Genomic DNA, 15309 nt, shown 5'->3' with positions numbered 1-15309 from the left:
AACTTGACACTAACAAGAAATAACAATAAATATTTTGCTCTATGAAAGACACTATTGAGAGGACAAAAAGACAAGTTACAGGCTCTAGGAGAATATAATTGCAAACCAAATATCTGACAAAGGACAGTAAAAGAAAACTAATAATTCAACTAGAAAATGGGTAAAAATCATGAAGAGAAATTTCACTGAAGAGACTGTATGGATGACAAATGTCTTGGTCCATTTTGTGCTGTTTTAACAAAATATGTGGGACTGAGTAATTTATAAAGAACAGAAACTTACTGTTTCATGTTTCTAGAGGCTGGGAAGTCTAATATCAAGGGAGTGCCAGCATCTGATGAGGGCCTTGGTGCTGGGTCATTCCATGGTTCAGTGTGAAATGTCAAGAGTATAAGTCAGAAGGGGATCAAACTCTCCCAATCTAATTTCTTTAAATTTATTCATGAAAAGTGATAGAGTGCCAGGGATCCCAGCAGCTTGCAGCAGGGCCCGGAGATCCAGGCCAACTGATTCGCGTGGCCTGCCCTGCGGCTACAGAAGGCGTGGCGCCTCAGTGAAGCCATTAATTGGCAAGCAGGGAGGTTAGGGAAGGCCATTAGGTGGAATCCCACCAGCCAAGCCCACACGGACCCTTGGGCCAAGCACGGGTTCTCAGAAGGGGAAGGAAGCGGTACAGTCCCATCCCCCACAGCGGACACTCCGCCGAGGCAGTCAGCGGCCACCATCCGGGAAAGCTGAAGGATACACCGCCACTCTCCTTCAGAGTGCGACATCAAAACAGGTCGGTGTCATTCAGCTCACCCCCCAGACAGCGGGAATTCGCATAAAATCTCTCCTAGGCTTGCCGGGAGAGGGAGTATCAAGCTGAGCCTCCATACAGGCTAGGGGGAAACCAGAGACACCTGACCTCCAACCCCTCCTCCCAGTAGCAGCCAAAAGGAAACCTGGCTAGCCAGCGCTGGGGGAGGGGCAAGCAGAAAAAATCAAAGTGATAGAGTGCCAGGGATCCCAGCAGCCTGCAGCAGGGCCCGGAGAGCCAGGCCAACTGATTCGCGTGGCCTGCCCTGCGGCTACAGAAGGCGTGGCGCCTCAGTGAAGCCATTAATTGGCAAGCAGGGAGGTTAGGGAAGGCCATTAGGTGGAATCCCACCAGCCAAGCCCACACGGACCCTTGGGCCGAGCACGGGTTCTCAGAAGGGGAAGGAAGCGGTACAGTCCCATCCCCCACAGCGGACACTCCGCCGCGGCCACCATCCGGGAAAGCTGAAGGATACATCGCCACTCTCCTTCAGAGTGCGACATCAAAACAGGTCGGTGTCATTCAGCTCACCCCCCAGACAGTGGGAATTCGCATAAAATCTCTCCTAGGCTTGCCGGGAGAGGGAGTATCAAGCTGAGCCTCCATACAGGCTAGGGGGAAACCAGAGATACCTGACCTCCAACCCCTCCTCCCAGTAGCAGCCAAAAGGAAACCTGGCTAGCCAGCGCTGGGGGAGGGGCAAGCAGAAAAAATCAAAGTGATAGAGTGCCAGGGATCCCAGCAGCCTGCAGCAGGGCCCGGAGATCCAGGCCAACTGATTCGCGTGGCCTGCCCTGCGGCTACAGAAGGCGTGGCGCCTCAGTGAAGCCATTAATTGGCAAGCAGGGAGGTTAGGGAAGGCCATTAGGTGGAATCCCACCAGCCAAGCCCACACGGACCCTTGGGCCGAGCACGGGTTCTCAGAAGGGGAAGGAAGCGGTACAGTCCCATCCCCCACAGCGGACACTCCGCCGAGGCAGTCAGCAGCCACCATCCGGGAAAGCTGAAGGATACACCGCCACTCTCCTTCAGAGTGCGACATCAAAACAGGTCGGTGTCATTCAGCTCACCCCCCAGACAGCGGGAATTCGCATAAAATCTCTCCTAGGCTTGCCGGGAGAGGGAGTATCAAGCTGAGCCTCCATACAGGCTAGGGGGAAACCAGAGACACCTGACCTCCAACCCCTCCTCCCAGTAGCAGCCAAAAGGAAACCTGGCTAGCCAGCGCTGGGGGAGGGGCAAGCAGAAAAAATCAAAGTGATAGAGTGCCAGGGATCCCAGCAGCCTGCAGCAGGGCCCGGAGATCCAGGCCAACTGATTCGCGTGGCCTGCCCTGCGGCTACAGAAGGCGTGGCGCCTCAGTGAAGCCATTAATTGGCAAGCAGGGAGGTTAGGGAAGGCCATTAGGTGGAATCCCACCAGCCAAGCCCACACGGACCCTTGGGCCGAGCACGGGATCTCAGAAGGGGAAGGAAGCGGTACAGTCCCATCCCCCACAGCGGACACTCCACCGAGGCAGTCAGCGGCCACCATCCGGGAAAGCTGAAGGATACACCGCCACTCTCCTTCAGAGTGCAACATCAAAACAGCGGACACTCCATCCAGGCAGTCAGTGGCCACCATCCGGGAAAGCTGAAGAATACACCACCACTCTCCAACAGCTTGCAACATCAAAACAGCCAGCAGCAGGACCCCAGAGATCCAGGCCAACTGATTCGCGCGGCCTGCCCCGCAGCTACAGAAGGCGTGGCGCCTCAGAGAAGCCATTAATTAGCAAGCAGGGAGGTTAGGGACTGCCATTAGGTGGAATCCCACCAGCCAAGCCCACTGCCCACGCCCGGAACAGGCCCAGCGATCTGCCAGCATTGTAGTCACGACACCCCAATTGGAATAGGGACAGAGCAGAGCCGCCTTCCACTCCCAGAACAGGCCCAGAGAGCCGCCAACGTGGTAGACACGTCACCCCAATTGGAGTAGGGGCACAGCCGCCGCCCGCACCTGCAAGGGAGACTTTTCAAGTATACAAGAGCAAAATAAATAAATAGGGGGTAAATTTCAAAACACAACAGTTGCACCAAGCAGAAAGAAACGCGAGCAGTATGAAAAGACAAGGAAAGAAAGGACCACAAGCAATGCAGGTCAACTCAACTTTAGAAGAGGTAATAGCTGCAACAGATGGAATATCAGATAAAGAGTTCAGGATATATATGCTTCAGATGATCTGGAGTCTCAAGGAAGACATGAGACAGCAAAATCAGACAATGAAAGATCACATTGACAAACAAATCCAGGAAGTAAAAGATCAATTTCACAGGGAGATAGAGGTAATAAAAAACAAACAAATAGAAATTCTAGAAATGCAGGAAACAATAAACCAACTTAAAAACTCAATTGAGAATACTACCAGCAGAGTAGATCACTTAGAAGAGAGAACATCAGACAATGAAGACAAAGTATTTCAACTGGAAAAGAACATAGACAGCTCAGCAAGTCTGCTAAGAAACCATGAGCAGAACATCCAAGAATTATGGGACAATATCAAAAGACCAAATTTAAGAGTCATTGGGATACAGGAAGGCACAGAGCTCCATTCCAAAGGAATAAACAGTCTATTCAGTGAAATAATACAAGAAAACTTCCCAGAATTGAAGATTGAGACAGAATCCCAAATCCTAGAAGCCTACAGGACGCCAAATGTGCAAAATCATAAGAGATCCACACCTAGACACATTATAATGAAGATGTCCAACATACAGAATAAGGAGAGAATTTTAAAAGCTGCAAGAGAAAGAAAGCAGATTACATTTAGGGGTAAACCAATCAGGATAACAGCTGATCTCTCAACACAGACTCTGAAAGCTAGAAGATCCTGGAATAACATATTTCAAACACTGAAAGACAATGGGCTCCAACCAAGAATCGTGTATCCGGCGAAATTAAGCTTCAGGTTAGAAGAGGAAATTAAAACCTTCCACAATAAACAAAAGTTAAAAGAATTCGCAGCTAGAAAAGCATCTCTTCAAAAAATCCTTGGCAAAACATTACAGGAAGAGGAAATGGAAAACAACATTGAAAACCAACAATGGGAGGTAGGACAGTAAAGGGGGGAAAGTAGTCAAAGAGGATAACAAATCAGGTTTAGTAACATCAATAAACAAATATGGATAGAAGAACAAACCATATCTCAATAATAACCCTAAATGTTAATGGCTTAAACTCACCAATTAAGAGACACAGGCTAGTAGAATGGATCAAAAAACAAGACCCAACAATATGCTGTCTACAGGAGACGCATTTGATAGGAAAAGATATACATAGACTGAAGGTGAAAGGTTGGGAAAAATCATATCACTCATATGGACCGCGGAAACAAGCAGGAGTGTCCATACTCATATCTAATAAAATAGATTTCAAGCCAAAGCTAATCAAAAGGGATATAGAAGGACACTTCATACTGCTCAAGGGAACCATACACCAACAAGACATAACAATCATAAATATATATGCCCCAAATAATGGTGCAGCTGTGTTCATCAAGCAAACTCTTCTCAAGTTCAAGAGTCTAATAGACCAACATACAATAATCATGGGAGACTTCAACACACCTCTCTCACCACTGGACAGATCTTCCAAACAAAAGTTAAATAAGGAAACTATAGAACTCAATAACACAATTAACAACCTAGACTTAATTGACATATATAGACTATACCACCCAACATCAAGTAGCTACACTTTTTTCTCAGCAGCACATGGAACCTTCTCAAAAATAGACCATATACTATGTCACAGGGCAACTCTTAGACAATACAAAGGGGTAGAGATAATACCATGCATCTTATCTGATCATAATGGAATGAAACTGAAAATCAATGATAAAAGAAGAAAGGAAAAAGCAAGCATCACCTGGAGAATGAACAATAGGTTGCTGAGTGATCAATGGGTTTTAGAAGACATCAAGGAGGAAATTAAAAAATTCCTAGAGTTAAATGAAAACACAGACACAACATATCGGAATCTATGGGACACATTGAAAGCAGTTCTAAGAGGAAAATTCATTGCTTGGAGTTCATTCCTCAAAAAAAGAAAAAACCAACAAATAAATGATCTCATACTTCATCTCAAAATCCTAGAAAAAGAAGAGCAAAACAACAGCAAAAGAAGTAGAAGGCAAGAAATAATTAAAATCAGAGCTGAAATTAATGAAATTGAAACAAAAGAAACAATTGAAAAAATTGACAAAACTAAAAGCTGGTTCTTTGAAAAAATAAATAAAATTGACAGACCCTTAGCCATGCTAAGGAAGAGAAGAAGAGAGAGAACCCAAATTACTAGCATACGGGATGAAAAAGACAATATCACAACAGACACTTCAGAAATACAGAAGATAATCAGAAATTACTTTGAATCCTTATACTCCAATAAAATAGAAGATAGTGAAGGCATAGATAAATTCCTTGAGTCCTATGATCTGCCCAGATTGAGCCAGGAGGATATAGACAACCTAAACAGACCAATAACAATAGAGGAAATAGAAGAAACCATCAAAAGACTACCAACTAAGAAAAGCCCAGGACCGGATGGGTATACAGCAGAGTTTTACAAAACCTTTAAAGAGGAACTAACACCAATACTTTTCAAGCTATTTCAGGAAATAGAAAAAGAGGGAGAACTTCCAAATTCATTCTACGAGGCCAACATCACCCTGATTCCGAAACCAGACAAAGACACATCAAAGAAGGAAAACTACAGACCAATATCTCTAATGAACCTTGACGCAAAAATCCTCAATAAAATTCTGGCGAATCGGATTCAAATACATATCAAAAAAATTATACATCATGATCAAGTAGGATTCATCCCTGGGATGCAAGGCTGGTTTAATATACGGAAATCAATAAATGTTATTCACCACATCAATAGACTTAAAAATAAGAACCATATGATCATCTCAATAGATGCAGAAAAAGCATTCGACAAAGTACAGCATCCCTTTATGTTCAAAACGCTAGAAAAATTAGGGATAACAGGATCATACCTCAACATTGTAAAAGCAATCTATGATAAGCCACAGGCCAGCATCATTCTGAATGGAGAAAAATTGAAGGCATTCCCTCTAAGATCTGGTACAAGACAGGGATGCCCTCTCTCACCACTTCTGTTCAACATAGTCCTCGAAACACTGGCCAGAGCAATTAGACAGTCAAAAGAAATTAAAGGCATAAAAATAGGAAAAGAAGAACTTAAATTATCACTATTTGCAGATGATATGATTCTATACCTAGCAGACCCAAAAGGGTCTACAAAGAAGCTATTAGAGCTAATAAATGAATTCAGCAAAGTGGCAGGATATAAGATCAACACGCATAAATCAAAGGCATTCCTGTATATGAGCGACAAATCCTCTGAAACGGAAATGAGGACAACTACTCCATTCACAATATCCCCCCCAAAAATAAAATACTTGGGAATCAACCTAACAAAAGAGGTGAAAGATTTATACAATGAAAATTACAGAACCCTAAAGAAAGACATAGAAGAAGACCTTAGAAGATGGAAAAACATACCCTGCTCATGGATAGGCAGAACTAACATCATCAAAATGGCGATATTACCAAAAGTTCTCTATAAGTTCAATGCAATGCCAATCAAAATCCCAACAGCATATCTTGTAGAAATAGATAAAAGAATCATGAAATTCATATGGAATAATAAAAGACCCAGAATAGCAAAAACAATACTAAGCAGGAAGTGTGAATCAGGCGGTATAGCGATACCAGACTTCAAACTATACTACAGAGCAATAGTAACAAAAACAGCATGGTACTGGTACCAAAACAGGCGGGTGGACCAATGGTACAGAATAGAGGACACAGTAACCAATTCACAAAACTACAACTATCTTATTTTTGATAAAGGGGCTAAAAGCATGCAATGGAGGAAGGATAGCATCTTCAACAAATGGTGCTGGGGAAACTGGAAATCCATTTGCACCAAAATGAATCTGAATCCCTATCTCTCGCCGTGCACAAAAGTTAACTCAAAATGGATCAAGGAGCTTGATATTAAATCAGAGACACGGCATCTGATAGAAGAAAAAGTTGGTTATGATCTACACGCTGTGGGATCGGGCTCCAAATTCCTCAATAGGACACCCATAGCGCTAGAGTTAACAAATAGAATCAACAAATGGGACTTACTCAAACTAAAAAGTTTTTTCTCAGCAAAAGAAACAATAAGAGAGATAAACAGGGAGCCTACATCCTGGGAACAAATCTTTACTCCACACACTTCAGATAGAGCCCTAATAACCAGAATATACAAAGAACTCAAAAAATTAGACAATAAGATAACAAATAACCCAATCAATAAATGGGCCAAGGACCTGAACAGACACTTCTCAGAGGAGGACATACAATCAATCAACAAGTACATGAAAAAATGCTCACCATCGCTAGCAGTCAGAGAAATGCAAATCAAAACTACCCTAAGATACCATCTCACTCCAGTAAGACTGGCAGCCATTAGGAAGTCAAACAACAATAAGTGCTGGAGAGGATGCGGGGAAAAGGGCACTCTTGTTCATTGCTGGTGGGACTGCAAATTGGTGCAGCCAATTTGGAAAGCAGTATGGAGATTTCTCGGAAAGCTGGGAATGGAACCACCATTTGACCCAGCTATTCCCCTTCTCGGTCTATTCCCTAAAGCCCTAACAAGAGCATGCTACAGGGACACTGCTACATCGATGTTCATAGCAGCTCAATTCACGATAGCAAGACTGTGGAACCAGCCTAGATGCCCTTCAATAGATGAATGGATAAAAAAAATGTGGCATTTATACACTATGGAGTATTACTCTGCATTAAAAAATGACAAAATTATAGAATTTGGAGGGAAATGGATGGCATTAGAGCAGATTATGCTAAGTGAAGCTAGTCAATCTTTAAAAAACAAATACCAAATGACTCCTTTGATATAAGGGGTGTAAACAAGGACAGGGTAGGGACGAAGAGCTTGAGAAGAATATTTACAGTAAACAGGGATGAGAGGTGGGAGGGAAAGGGAGTGAGAAGGGAAATTGCATGGAAATGGAAGGCGATCCTCAGGGTTATACAAAATGTCATATAAGAGGTAAGGAGGGGTAAGTCAAGAGAATACAAATGGAAGACATGATTTACAGTAGAAGGGGTAGAGAGAGAAAAGGGGAGGGGAGGGGAGGGGAGGGGAGGGGGGATAGTAGACAATAGGACAGACAGCAGAATACATCAGACACTAGAAAGGCAATATGTCAATCAATGGAAGGGTAACTGATGTGATACAGCAATTTGTATACGGGGTAAAAGCGGGAGTTCATAATCCACTTGAATCAAACCGTGTAATATGATGTATTAAGAACTATGTAATGTTATGAACGACCAATAAAAAAAAAAGAAAAAAAAATGAACGTCAAAATACAAAAATAAAAATAAAAAAAAATAAATGAAGTTGCTATGTGAAAAAATAAATAAATAAATTTATTCATATGGCAGAATTCTATGGCCTAATCACCTCACCACAGTTCCACCTTTTCACAGCCCCACCCTTTAACACTATTGCATTGGGGAGTAAGTTTCTAATACAAGCTTTCTTGAAGATACATTCAAACCAGAGCAGCATGTAAGCACTTGAAAAGATGGAAAGCACAACTAGGCATTAGGGAAATGAAAGTTAAGGCCACAACGAAATATCACTATTTCTAAAAATAGAGCTAAAATAAAAAATAGTGACAAAATACCCAATATTCATGAGATACTGGAGAAACTGAGTCACTCATATACCACAGATGGGAATATAAACTGGTAGAGCCACTCTGGGAAAATAGTTTGCCAGTTTCCATCCTTTGCAGGATGTTTGTCTGTTGCTATATGCCATAGCAATTGAAACCTAAGACTCTATCTTATGTAAAAATCAGCTCTGGATACATGCTTTTATCCCAATACATACAGTCAGATAAGAGCAAAAAATTAAGGAGACATATTTCAAGTCATCTTAGCTGACAAGTCTCCCTAGTGAGGGGCTCTGTAAAGCTTTGTTTAAATAGCTTTATTCATAGTAGTTCTCTTGCACTGAAGAATAGATGAATAAAATAAAACAAAATCAAAGGCAGGGCATGGTGGCGCATGCCTATAATCCCAGCAGCTTGGGAGGAGGTTCGAGAGTTCAAAGCCAGCCTCAGCAAAAGCAAGATACTAAGCAACTCAGAGAGACTCTGTCTCTAAATAAAATACAAAATACGGTTGGGATGTGGCTCAATGGTTGAGTGCCCTTGAGTTCATTCCCCATTAACCAGGCCCCCCAAAAGAAAGAAATCAAAGGCATACAGAGACATACTTTTTCTCTCCATTAGCTATGTGAAAGGGGAACAGAAAGATAAGATTCCTGAATATTCTAAAGAGAATTGCCATAAGTTCATGATGTGATGTATGTTATGCAGATCAAATAAATATTTATCTATTTATCATTCATTTAATCTTTATTTGCTCTTTCCTTTTCTTTCTTTCTTTTTTTTTTTTCATTGCTGGGGATTGAAGCCAGGGCCTCACACGTGCTAGGGAAGTTCCCTATATTGAGGTATATCCCCAGCCCTTTTTATTTATGCATTTTTTTTTATTTTGAGAAAAAGTTCTCATTAAGTTGCTAAGGCTGGTCTCACATTTGTGATCCACCTGCTTCAACCTTCCAGGTAACTGGAATTACAAGTGTGCACCACCATGCCCAGCTTTTGATCTTTCTTTCAACAAATCTCTGTATATCTATTACTTATCAAACAATATTCCAGATACTGAAGAAAGCAGTGATAAAAGTATTTGCTCTTGTGATGTTTATAGTCTATGGTGGATAGACAATGAATAAATATGCATATGTGTAATAAAGCAAGTAAAGATAAATGTAATGGAAGTAAAAACAGTTTAGGAAAGAAAGCAGTAATAGGAGCAGGGATGTTATCCTATGCAGGGAAATCAAGGTAGGCCTTTCTGATTTTGAGCAAGGAGTTAACGAATACAAAGGAGTAGGTGATACACATATCTGAGAGAGGTTATCTTCTATTTGTAGAAATGTTTTATCAGTTAGTGGTTGTGGTCTGCTGAGAGTTTATATGCCACATATGATTCATAGGAGTAAGCCAGAACTGACACTTGACAAGGAATTGTTCCAACAACCATTCCTCCTCTCAATTATCTAACCTCTTAAGAAATCACTTATCAAATTGCTCTAAAATGCTATTTCCAAACACAGTTGTTTTGTTTCCATAATCCACTATCTCCAAATAGTCAATGTCTGCATTGTGTGGAATCAATTTCCCTGGAAGGAGATAGAAATTCTTGGGTGAATGTTTCATGGTGGAAGTACTCTCCTAAGAAAATCTTATAAGAAAGTATATAAAGCTGGCTACAACTGAGTAAGAAATCAAGTAAATGTCAGGTTTCTACCTAAATCTAACTTTATCCTGATCCAAAGGGAAGCTCCAGTGCATGAATGCACCACAGAATTTTCCCACACTGAGACATACATGCATTTGTGCCTCCTACTGGATTGATTACCCCTTGGCTGTGGATAGGAGAGGGTTAGAACAAGATATAACGTCTCTAGTATTCCTAAGCAAAACCTAGTAAAGGGGATCTGTGGGAGGAATCTACAGAATCTATTACCCCTAACAATACTCTCCAGCCAGTGACAGTATGGTTTGAGCCTGCAGTTACCCTAAGATATCCATATGAGTTGCATGATTGCATAAGTCACTGATATTATCATAATAAACTTTCTTTAAATCAAATATTGGAAACCACTGACTCCATGTAGATAGTTTAGGACTTCAGGAACTTGGGACACAATGCATATTAATGTAAGTAAGTTCATTTAATCCATGTATATTCCACAATTATTGATTATTATAATCTACATTTATTCTTTGGTTTAATCAGCACACATTCTAATTTTTCTGGATTTTACTCATAAACCCTGACCCTAGACATTATGACACTTTGCTACAATGTTATTCCTGTAATCCTAGTGGCTTGGGAGGCTAAAGCAAGAGGATCATGAGTTCAAAGCCAGCCTCAGTAACTTAGTGAGGCTCTAAACAACTTTTGCTGACTGAACAAGTTTTTTATACTATACACAGTTTGAATAGCTTGGAAACAATATTCTTTCAGAAAACTCCAGAAAGGAAAGCCCTATGACATTTTCTAAAAAAATTCTAGGATGGTGGAATGTTATAGACATCATTATCCAAAGTACATGTATGAAGACACGAATTGGTGTCAACATACCTTATACACAACCAGAAATATGAAAAGTTGTGCTGTATATATGTAATAAGAATTGCAATGAATTCCACTGTCATTGATTTTTTTTAAAAAATCAATAACAAATGGTTTAAAGAACTTGAATTTTAAAAGGAAGGAAAAAATAAATAAATAAAAGAATTCTAGGTGATATTGAATTCTTACAGCCAATTTTGAGATTTTTTTAAAGACTTACCTGTCTATGACAGGTAACTTTTAAAGGGAATATCATTTCATCACACATGTATATATTTGACAATAATTTATTGACTGCTTATGTGCACTAAGTACTATGCACTAAGGATTCTATGAGTAAGTAAAACATGGTCTATGAGATCAATTTTGAAGATGCTAAGAAAAGTAACTACTTAGCAATAATATGATATTTAAATATTACCTTTTACCTCAGAGTTGTTTTCATTTTAACACTATTGAAATTATTTGTGAAAAAAATAGAATGTTTTTTCTTCATTGAAACTTAACACAAGAGGAATTTCCTGAATACTAGAGTTAGAACCTCCCAAATCCACTCCTCCACAGAAGCAACAATAACATTGGCAAAAATGTCAAAATTAACATTTTTTGACTCTAAAATTATCCAAAGGCTTACACAATCTAAATGGGGTGGTTACTAGAGAAAAATGGCTGGATTTTAGTAAGAATGGTGATCTATGTGGTATTGTGTTATTTTAACTCTCCAAAACCTATTCCCCTCTATCCAGGTTTATAAAAGTCTGGAAACATCCTCACTAGCAGTAGTATATATGCAAATCAGAGGCATGCTGCACACAGTGATGCATGACTGAAATCCCAGTGTCTGAAGAGGCTGAGGCAGGAGGATCAGAAGTTTGAGACCAGGCTGGGCAACTTAGGGAGACCCTTTTAAAATAAAAAGGGCTAGGAATGTGGTTCTGTGATAAGGCACCCCTGTGTACAATCCCCAGTACCACAAAAGAAAGAAAGAGGAAAGGAAAGAAAGAAGTAAGGAATCATTTAAAAGGAAGAAAAAGAAAACCAGAAACATTGCAGCTACTGGACAGGGCAGAAAGATCCATTGCCCCCTAAATATCTCACCCTCAGAGAATTGTTACTGTTTCATTTTTTTTGACAGCTTTACTACAAAGCTCCATTCTCAAAATGTGTCTTTATTTGAACACATATATTATTCTACATGAACAGCACTACATCCAGGGCATTTGTCAATGTCAACCAGCAGGGATTATTTTATATAGAAACTGCCTATGGCAGTGTTACAGTTTGAGACAAACAAGAAGCTAACAAAATATTAAAAGCAAAAACTGTTAAAAAGATTCGTATGTTCTCATCATACTGAGAAAAAGGAAAAAAATGACCACTTCTATTTGAAACTATACTGGCAATTAAGCCAAAATATTTAGGCAAAAAAATAAAGACTTTCAGATTTGAAAAACAGAAATAAAACTCCTGATTCACAGATTACATGATCTCATATATAGGAAGTACTAATATATAGGAAGTACTATATATAGGAAGTACTAATCAGTCAACCAAAATCTTATTAGAACTAAAATACAAGTATAGCAAGATTTTAAGACAAAGTCAACTCAATTTCTATGTGTAATATCAATTAACAGTGTGAAAATAAAATTATGAAAAATTCTATTTATGATAATATAAAAAAGAATAAACTACTTAGATATATGTTTAATGAAGGAAGTGTCAGATTTGTACACTAAAGACTAAAAATATTCTTGAAAGACATTAAATAAAACCTTAATGAATGGAAAGACATCCATGATCATTTATCAAAAGACTGAATATTGTTAAGTTGGCAACACCCCCCCAAATTGATCTAAAGATTCAAACTCCAGCTTTCACTTTTGCAGAAATTAATAAACTTATCTTAATATTCATATGGAAATGCAAAGGACTTAGAATATAAGTGAAAACAATCTTGAGAAAAAAAGAAGCAAAATGCAGGACTAATATTTTTCAAGTTCAAAACTTACTACAAACCTACAGTTATCAAGTCTGTGGCACTAGAATAAGAATAGATATAAAATCAATGCAATAGAATCAAGAGGCCAGAAATAAATCCTTAAAATTATGGTCAATTGATTATCAGCATGAATAGCAATACAGTTCAGTGAGGGAAAGAAATGTTTTCTACAAATGGTGCGAGGACACCTACATATCTACAGGCCAAACAATGAATTTGAACTTACACCTTACACTATATATAAGAATTAACTCAAAATATAATATAGACCTATATGTAAGAGCTAAAATTATAAAACTCTTATTTCAAAAACATAAGAGTAAATAGTTGTAACATTGGCTTATACAATGACTTCAGATGTGGTACCAAAGGTACAAGCAGGAGAAAACAAATATATAAATTAGACTACATAAAAAATAAACCATTTATTTTTCCAAGAACAATCTGGATGCCCAAGCTGAATAATGAGGTATTAAGGGGAGAATTTGAAAATATCTGATATATTCCTGAAAACTTAGAAGAAAATGTGCAGTGCACAGCTATGTGCATACCAAGGAAAGACTATAATAAAAGACTGAGTGGGCAATAACAAGTGTTATTGACAAGGATGTGGTAAAACTGGAATTCATATCTTGCTAGTGGCAATGTAAAATGGAACAACATTTTAGTAGTTCTTCAAAAAATTAACCATATTGTTGCTTTATGAGCCAGCAATATCCCTCCTAGGTAGTTATACAAGAGATTTGAAAGCATATATTACCCAAAATTAGTATTCATTAATATATCAATTTTTACTATAGTCCAAAATGGAAAGAATGTTCATCAGCTGATTAATTGATAAATATAATGTGGTATATCAATAGAATGAAATATTAGCAGTCAAGGAAAGGAGTGAACAACATGGGTGAATCTTGAAAGAATTGTGCTAACTGAAAGAAGTCAGACACAATGCATATTTCAAGTTACATGAAATATCCAGAGTAGGCAAATCCATAGTGACAGAGAGTAGATTAGTAGTTGCCTGGGGCTGGTGCAGGGAGCTGGAATTGGGAAAGTCTGCTAATGTTTATAGGACTATTTTCATGGTGATAAAATGTTCTAAAATTATGTTGTTTTGATGACTGCACAACTCTGAATGTAGTGAAAACAACTGAATCCTGCACTTAAAACGGGTAAATTGTGTGCTTTATGAATTATACTTCTACAAAGCTATTATTTTAAAAAAAAGTAGCCTAAACATCTTAAGATAAATAGCTTATTGAGAACAAAATCACTGGCCTGGTTCTCATTCACATAAGACAACCCGGTATACACACTGGTGTTCAGATTTCCAAAATGTTATCAAAGTTTAGCTACACATTTTACCAAACATAAATTATTGAAATAATATAAGCATTGAGGCTGTACACATCATACTAGGTTGATAAATAAGGATAATAGTGAAAAGTTAATTTCCAAAATCCCAGAAGTTTACTGGCAGTCCTTCTTTCTCTTCAAGGAAAATGCCAGGAAAAGGAAAGGTCTAATAAGTTGAAAATAAGCAAATGCACTCTAATACCAAGTTCTCTTACAAATCTATAACACTGGGACACAGAAGAAAAGCTAACATACAGAGATTTTTATGAAAAATAGAAGTAGGATTTGAATGGGTAAAAAGAGAAGGAAACGGGAACATCATAAACCATTTATAGTGCATCTAATATGTACTCAGAATAAGCAAAGGCATATGGACAAATATTAGCATTTGTTTTGAGACACGGAGGGGCAAAAGGGGACTAAAACCACTGAAATGGTGGGTCTGTGTTAGAGATTTCTGTTTATGCTCTCCAATAAATAAATCAAACTATATTCCACATCTGAGAGAAAGATAACATAGGAACATCCTTGATTCCAATGAAATAGGTGGTATTAAAAGCTATACAAATCCATCTGTGTATATAGAGGCAATTTAGTTAATAAAATCATCAAGAGCAACCATAAAAGGGAAAGATGTTGGAAAAGGGCAGCGCTGAGCTGGAGGTTGTAGTGCTCTGGTTGCCAGGCAGCCACCCTCAGGCCCTCTCTTGTTACCGTGGTGATGTTTGGAGAGCTTACCTAAACACTCTTTGAGATAGCATCTGAACTCTCCACATCCTTTTAGCACCAACTAGTCATGCCACTTCTTTTTACTCCTCCCCCACAACTCCACCTACACTCTTATAATCTTA

Source organism: Urocitellus parryii, chromosome X (genome assembly GCF_045843805.1).
Source record: "Urocitellus parryii isolate mUroPar1 chromosome X, mUroPar1.hap1, whole genome shotgun sequence".
Taxonomy (NCBI): domain Eukaryota; kingdom Metazoa; phylum Chordata; class Mammalia; order Rodentia; family Sciuridae; genus Urocitellus; species Urocitellus parryii.
This window is presented reverse-complemented; position numbering follows the sequence as displayed.